The sequence below is a fragment of the Cryptomeria japonica genome, chromosome 1, assembly GCF_030272615.1.
Source record: "Cryptomeria japonica chromosome 1, Sugi_1.0, whole genome shotgun sequence".
Taxonomy (NCBI): Eukaryota; Viridiplantae; Streptophyta; class Pinopsida; order Cupressales; family Cupressaceae; genus Cryptomeria; species Cryptomeria japonica.
The window spans coordinates 144,373,684-144,381,585 of NC_081405.1; positions in this window are offsets into that span (position 1 = coordinate 144,373,684).

Here is a 7,902-nt window from a genome sequence, read left to right on the forward strand (position 1 = left end):
TCTTACTATGGTTAATTCCATAATTAGTTAATAACAACTACCCAAATTACTATAGAATTTCAAACACATCAGCACATGAAATGAATTCAATGTAGTCCTCGATTAGTCTACCTGGTTCATCTCCAATCATATTCTTATCGTCAAAAATAACAATTATGTGTAACTTACTACCTATACATACCTAGAGTTCATCCTCTAATTTAGTTTGTGTACACCTATATGATTGATTTTCAATTTTATTTGAGATATTTGGATTAAACTCTTCTTCCATTCAATTGTTCCCTCATCCAGATCAAAGCAATGTATTAGTAAAATTCATTAATCCAAAGATAAGTCGAACACCTTTTCATGTTCACTAATATTACTTGTTATATGATGTCATTTTTTATTAGTTTTCAATCACCAAATATTACATCAAATTCTTAATCCAATTTAACTTTAAGATCGTATAATAAACCACATTAGCCATCAATGCCTAGTTTAACAACCCAATAACTCTAATACTTGACCATTTAAATTTACAACAAAATTTGAACTCATACAATATAGTTCTATAGCTAACAAGTTAATTCAATCATTTATACAATGGAAATACCAATTTATTGACAATAACCTTTGAGCTTTTTAACATGTTGTCAAAGAGAAAGAGAAAGGATTATTAGATACCCATACAATTCACCAATGTGATCCAAAACACAACACACTTAAGCAAGGTTGCATGATTCATTACTTAAAAGACTCCCTTAAGTGTTATAACAAGTACACATAAGGGTAGGCCTTACATTCCCCTCCCCTTAAAATTAGACTTCCTCATGGAAGTCACTAAAGTTTAACATCATAATCCATCTTAATTTGATGAAAAAATATGAATTTTGACAATGTACAAATATATAATTCTATTTTCTTACCAATTTGAATAACCATGTGTTTGAAGTATATAATCATAAAGCAATTCATTCTATCTATTCATACCACAATATAGAATCACTTTGAATAAGGCCATAGGCTACACATGAGAACCTCATTAAAAATCTCAAAGTCAATGGGATCTCACATTTGAGCCAAAGGGCTATACACTGCTCACCCTCAAGCTAGGGAATATACGGCAACCCAAGGTCAACTCATACAAACATCACAGCAGCACAACAATAATGAAGATTAATACAATGCACAACAATTACCCAACAAGCACAAATAATTCCCACTAAGAACTTTTTGAGGAGGAGTAGGGGCTCAAGCTTGGAGGGCTTATATAACAAAATTAATCTCCACATCTCCAATGCCATCCTCATAAATACACCTAGTGGACTCTTCAAATAATTCTCCTTATGGCTTCAACCCCAATCCCATGAAAAGAAGGGATACTCATCCCTTGAAAAATAATACAAACCAATATTCATGAATCTTACCAACAAGGAATATTGCAGCCAAAATTCAATGCACTAATTTACACGTGTAATGAAACCAAAAATTGAATTATGTCATAGTGGTTTTATTGAAAACTTTGCCATGAAATTTTTATACAAGTCAATAACTCTTTGCAGTCGTTTGCTCACTATGAAATCCTTCATTCTCCATTCTCTCTACTATTCTTGCACAAACTCATATTTTTGTGATAATATTATGTATGGTGTAGTACCCCTACATGTTTTTCTCTAGACACTTATTACTTTGACTTGATAGATTATGTTTTGATTCTTTATGTGTGGTTTATTTCATTGTTTTGTTTTTATAGATACATTCGTGTGATTCATGTTTTTGATTAAGGTAAAAACAAGTTTTGAAGGGGCCCCGAAACCCTTTACAAAATATCCTTAAGAGAGAATAGCATTAAGAATCCAAAAGGAACATACATAAGAAAAACCATCATAGCAACTAGAAAAAACCAGCCAAAAGCCCCAAAAAACCAGCGACCACTAGCCAAACTAGACAAAGCACAGAAAATGAACTATTTTATGTTTTTCAGGGCATTAGCCAAGTTACTGCTAATCCCATGTAGTTCTTTAATATTATCCCTAAGATTAGGGATTTCCTTATAAGATGCCACAGCAGCTTTCTTCAAGCTCGCCCTAGTTCTCTTTGTCGCTCCACCAGGAGTTGATTCCCCAATCCCAGTCTCGATAGCATCTTCATCAATGTCAAGGTCCACCACCGATTTGGGAGAGCTGGAGTTTTCAAGGACCTTAGAGATTTCCTCTAGGTTCTTAGTGACAGCAATCAAGATATTTGAAATCATTCCCAGCACGTTTTTCATAGCCACTTTACCTTCTTCCAGATAGTCAATCTGAGCTTCCATCTTCTTAGCTTTTTCCTCCATGTCCTTCTTCCATTGCTTCTAGTTCCTTTCATCTTCCTTCCTTTTCTCTTCCAGCTGCTTCCCATTTTTTTCCAAATTCTTTAAAAATTCATAACTCCACCTATCAAAACCCAATCTAGCCTCGATAAGGTTTTTGAGATTATCTAGGAATAACCCTTCTCCAGCACCCTACTTATCCTTACTCAGACTATCCTTAGTCGTTTCCTTCTCGGGTTCCTCATTCTTCTCCCTCTCAATATCCATTTGTTTTTCCTCATTAACCTTATCATCCTTCTCCACCATTGGCTAGCTGTCGGCATTGCCTAAGCTAGCCCTATGAGTAGGACTATCTTGGTCAGACACGTCCTCAGCTTCACCTTCCCCTGCTCCCACGTCCTCATCTTTCCAGCTATCCTCACTTCCAGACTCATCTGTTTCCATTTCACTGCCATCTTTTCTAGTATCCTCAATGTCATTCTTGTCCTCTTGCGTTTTCATCCCAGTAGCACTCTTGCTCTTTTTGCTCTGAATGGACTATTCCTTGTTGGGTCTGCCTTCCTCCAGCTTTCTCTTGTCTTTCTCTGGAGAAGCAGACAATCTCTTGTTTTCCTGAATAGCAAGGATTTTGCAGTGCTCATAAATGAGCAGAATGAGGCCACAATGAAGCACCGGGTTCGAAGGATTCTTGTTGTGTTTGCTGAGAGACCTCGACAAAGACCTAAAGAGGTAGTAGGGCAAGGAAGCCCTTTTCTCATGCCTGAAGTGATTTAATAGACTATTCGTGTGATTCATGTTATTAGACTATTTTATGATATTTATGTCTTAGAATATGATTACTATTATGTTTCATTTGAAATAAACATATTGGTTTTTGTAATAGTTTACTGATGACTTGAATTATATATTGGTGATTTATTATGGTGTTGCATGTGATGCTAATCCACGATCGGATGTTATTATTTGATGATATTGATGTTTATGGATTTTATGTGTAGAATACACGTAGAATAGATCTTTTGTTGTATTGTTTGCCTAGGGTAGGGTGAAAGAATTATTTTGTATTACTCATTGCGAGTTTCATACGACGTCACGATTTCCTTTCACTAGATGGGATAAGAGATATGTGTGTATATATGTATGTTGTATACAACATGTTTTTGGTGCAGGATTGTAGGTACCAGACATCAACTCCATCTAGGTCCACAAGTCTAAGTGTGTCTTTATAATTCCCAATGGTGGTAAAAGGAGATAGCGCAAGGCCCAAATTATACCTAACCTTAGCCATTGTCCTAATCTAGGGACAATTGTCTGTTTTTCATGTTATCCTGTCAAATTTGTCATGTGGACAATATTTGACTACCCAATTGTTAGTGGTGAGTCTTGTTTTGATGTCAGCACTATTTTATAATTTATGTGAATGTGATATATTTTTGGGTAAACGTACAGAGTTGGGTCCCAATCCCGCGGAAGTCCGCAGGTTGGGAAATGAGCCCGCTAGAAACGGGTGCCCGATTTTTACAAATCGGGCACCCATTTAGCTTTAGGTGCCCGAGCCATCAAAAAACAATCGTCCGTTTAGCAACGGGTGCTCGAAGCTAAACGGGCGTCCATTTTTTAAATGTATTTATTTATTTATTTTAACCATTTTCCCATCATTTTTACTGTTTGGAAAACGGGTAGGCATTTCTGAGGAGCACGGGTACCCATTTTTTTCACGTCAGCTGACCCCCTAGACCATTTTTACCTCCTTCCAGATATTTAGCTTTATTTTTTATATTCTATTTTATTTGTTTTTATTTGTTTTTATTGTTTTTCATAAAAAAATGTTAATGTATTGTTATTTTTTAATTTTTATGTTTTAAAGTTTGAAAATCGTCTTTTATTTCATGTTTAAAATAGTTTTCAGTTTTCAAATATTGCAAAAAACATGAATAGTAAAAACTGTAGGAAAAAAAAAACGTGAATAGTATTTAAACCGTAGGAAAAAAACAAAAAACAAAAACGTAAACAAACAATAAACATTAGACCCAAAAAACAGACAATAAACCCTGAACAAAAAAACGAATAAACATTAGATGCAAAAAACAGACACTAAACCCTGAACAGAAAAACGAACAATAAACATTAGATGCAAAAAACAGACAATAAACCCTGAACAAAAAAATGAACACTAAACCCTAAATAGAAAAAAACGAACAAGTCCCAGGAGAAATTTGACTATCTTGGTTGATTAACTCTAAATTTGACTATCTTGGTTGAATAACCCTAAATTTGACTATCTTGGTTGATTAACCCTAAACCCTAAACCCTAAATTAAATGGTGCTTAGTGATCAGTGTTTTTCCTAGCAGTGTTGTATCAAATGGAACATATATTTAGTTTTTTATTGGAGCTTTTAGAGTTAAATTTAATTTTTTTTGGTTATCAGTCTATCATAATCAGCAAAGGTATAATAGATCATCATGCATCTCAATGTAACTACAAAATTACAAATCACCATAAGGCGATCCAACACATCATGGGTCCAAAGCAATCACAAAACATATATCAAACTAAGCAAACAATAAACACTCAGGGGCATACAATGCAACAAATGAAGCATCTAGAATAAGATCAAAGTAAAACTGAAAGATTTACATTCAAAATGTAAATGGCACAATCATACGCACATGGCCAAATCCACATCAAGAATGAAGAATGCAAATGAGTAAAAGGGATTGGCATTAGAGGGGCATAGAATATAGTGAGGGAAATTTTGAGGAGCCCTTGAATTTTACCAATGTCATTATGTTTAGGTGACCTCTCAAGATTATGCACCATCATTGTGTCATAATGTGTCAAAAATATATTGGTTAGAGTATTGAACTAAGGCCTATACAAGTATGGTGGAAGACTGTTGAGGGTAGTGTTAGTGTTGGTCTTAATGATAACAACTAATAATTAAGACCTCATGTATAGGGCATGGTGGCCCATTTTTTTGCATGATCAAGAGGATTGGCTATGATTAGAAATGGGTCATTGTAAATAGTGTAGGAATTGTCTAGGCTACAAGTGGATATCAACTAATACAATCACTACATCATTATGTTTTCATACATGTCAATATAAGGGTAGGCCATGAAAGTGTATGTTATAATTATTTGGTTTATCTTATACCAATTTGTAATAAAATGTAATTTGTTATACCAATATCTATCACTAGGCAATAATCACCTTGTAATTCTTTAGTGCATAGTTTGCACAATGGTGGGAATATGTAATTATTTTAGATGAAATAGAATTATTATCAACTGTGAAGTATCATGTTTATAATCCATCACATGTTACCGAGAATTATGATAAGCTCCCAACTACCTATGATGCTTGAGACGAGTATGGAGGTAGGTAACATCACAAAAAAATTTATCTAAGAGGGGTTTTTCTTCAACCTAATTATGTTCATTATTAATGTAGGCTTATGAAAATGGATCTTAAGACTCCTTTTAATTATGGACATGAAAATTGTTAAGGGAGAATCAAGGTAGGGTTGTCTAAGAAATGTTTGTTGATTTCTCGAAAGGATTGGACTTAGTGACCTACTTGCCTCAAATGGAAAGAAAGAAAGTATAAATAGAAGGTGTACATCAAGAGTTTGAGGTATTGCAATCTTATTGTAGCAATATTAGTAAAGTGTTGGTTGGTTTGCAAAATGCACTTGAAAATAGTAGAGTGTGTGTTGGAAGTGAATGTATTATATTATGTGAAAGCATTAATTGAAATAGTAAAATAAGAACCAACAAGAAGGGAGAGTTGAGGGTGGTGTCTATATAGGGTAGATGAGTTATGTATTCTAATATATGACAAATTTTCTTGGATAGGTTTCATTATAAACCCCACTAAATTACTTAAAAATTTACACATCTATATAAATTTATTTTGCCAAGTATATATTAAATTAAAAAACTGATTATATATTTATATGTGTATGTATCATTTTACATTTAGAATGAATTGATTCTAATTTTTTTATGATAATTGCTTCTATTTCATTACCAAATGTTTATTCTAATTGATATAATTGATGTACATAATTAAAATATATTTTGAAAATTATTTAATATGTAAATAAAAGTTGATCTTAAGTAAATAAATTATTTAATATGATATAATGAATTTCCTCTTAAGTATCACCATCGAAGGGTATGTGATCTTCATCTACAAAGGGAATGAAACAATCTACAATAGGATCCTCTAGGAATGGAGAGATATGATGGTCTCCATGGATCTCCTAAAGTCTATTCCAAAGTGTGTGGGGGAAATCAATAGCCAATGCAATACACACAGAATCATGATCTTGATACTAGATCAAATCACTCCTACATGGTCAATGATGTTACACCAAGATTATATATTTTCTAGTGTTTCTAGTTTAGGTATGACTCCATACATAAAAGGAAAATGATTAAACCACCTAAAACTTATGAAGATACCATTTTACAAAAGAATCATAGTTGTCCCTTTCTAATTTTACCACAAAAGGAAGAATAGAGAAACCTATGATGCCTCCTCAAATAAAACCTTAAAAAATCAATAAAATCAATACATATAAAACATATCAAACAAATTCATCTCATGTAAGACGGTCATTTTCAAGTGCCAAGATGTCCAAGTAAATGACTAGAATGTGAAATCAAAAAAAATGGTCATTTATTCAAGCTTCAACTTAGTGTAGTACTACTAGTAGTACATGTATTGACAAGTTCATAGATATAACTTATGACTTTAACTTATGATTATTTTTATGATTTTGATGGAACTTATACTAATTCATCTTTAGATGTTAAAAAGTATTGTTTGAGTTGCATGGGCATTATGATGTTTTATTTTGTAGAATTTTTCTTATACTTTGATTTAAGTGGATAATATTTCTTAAATGATGCTTATTATTACCCACCTATTAATAATATTATAGATCTATGTGAGTTTCCTTTTTTTATATTTAAGTTGCTAAATTGTATTTAATTATAAGTTTTTTTGGAAGGTGAAATGTAAATTAAATAGTTTATAATTGTAAATTTTCATGTTTGTAATTGTAATTGTAAATTTTCAAGTTTGTAAATTTTTATGTTTGTAATTGTAATTGTAAATTTTCATGTTTGTAATTGTAATTGTAAATTTTCATGTTTGTATATATATGCAGATTATTTTCACATGATGGATGAGTTTGAGATAGATGAGCTATTAGGTATAGTACCACCTCCACCTCCACCCCCTCCACCTCCACCTCCAACTCCACCAGAGCAGTTGCGACAGACAATTAGGACAAATATTGATGCTCTGATTAGAGATATTCACACTATTAGGTGTGAGCCTCATCCACCCCCTCAGTTGTTATGCCTTGCAGATAGTATGCAAGGCATTGTACAGTTTGCACAGGCATTAGATAGTGAGCTAGATAGCTATCGTAGCTGGCGTGAGGGATTGTGTGCATTTTACGCAGATGGCCTCACATACAAACAAGTTAATGATTTAAAAATAACAAAAATAGATTTGAAAAAATATTGTGTGAACCCTAAGACGGGTGAAGAGATAGATCTGAAGAAGCCATGGATCTCTATTCGATGGTGT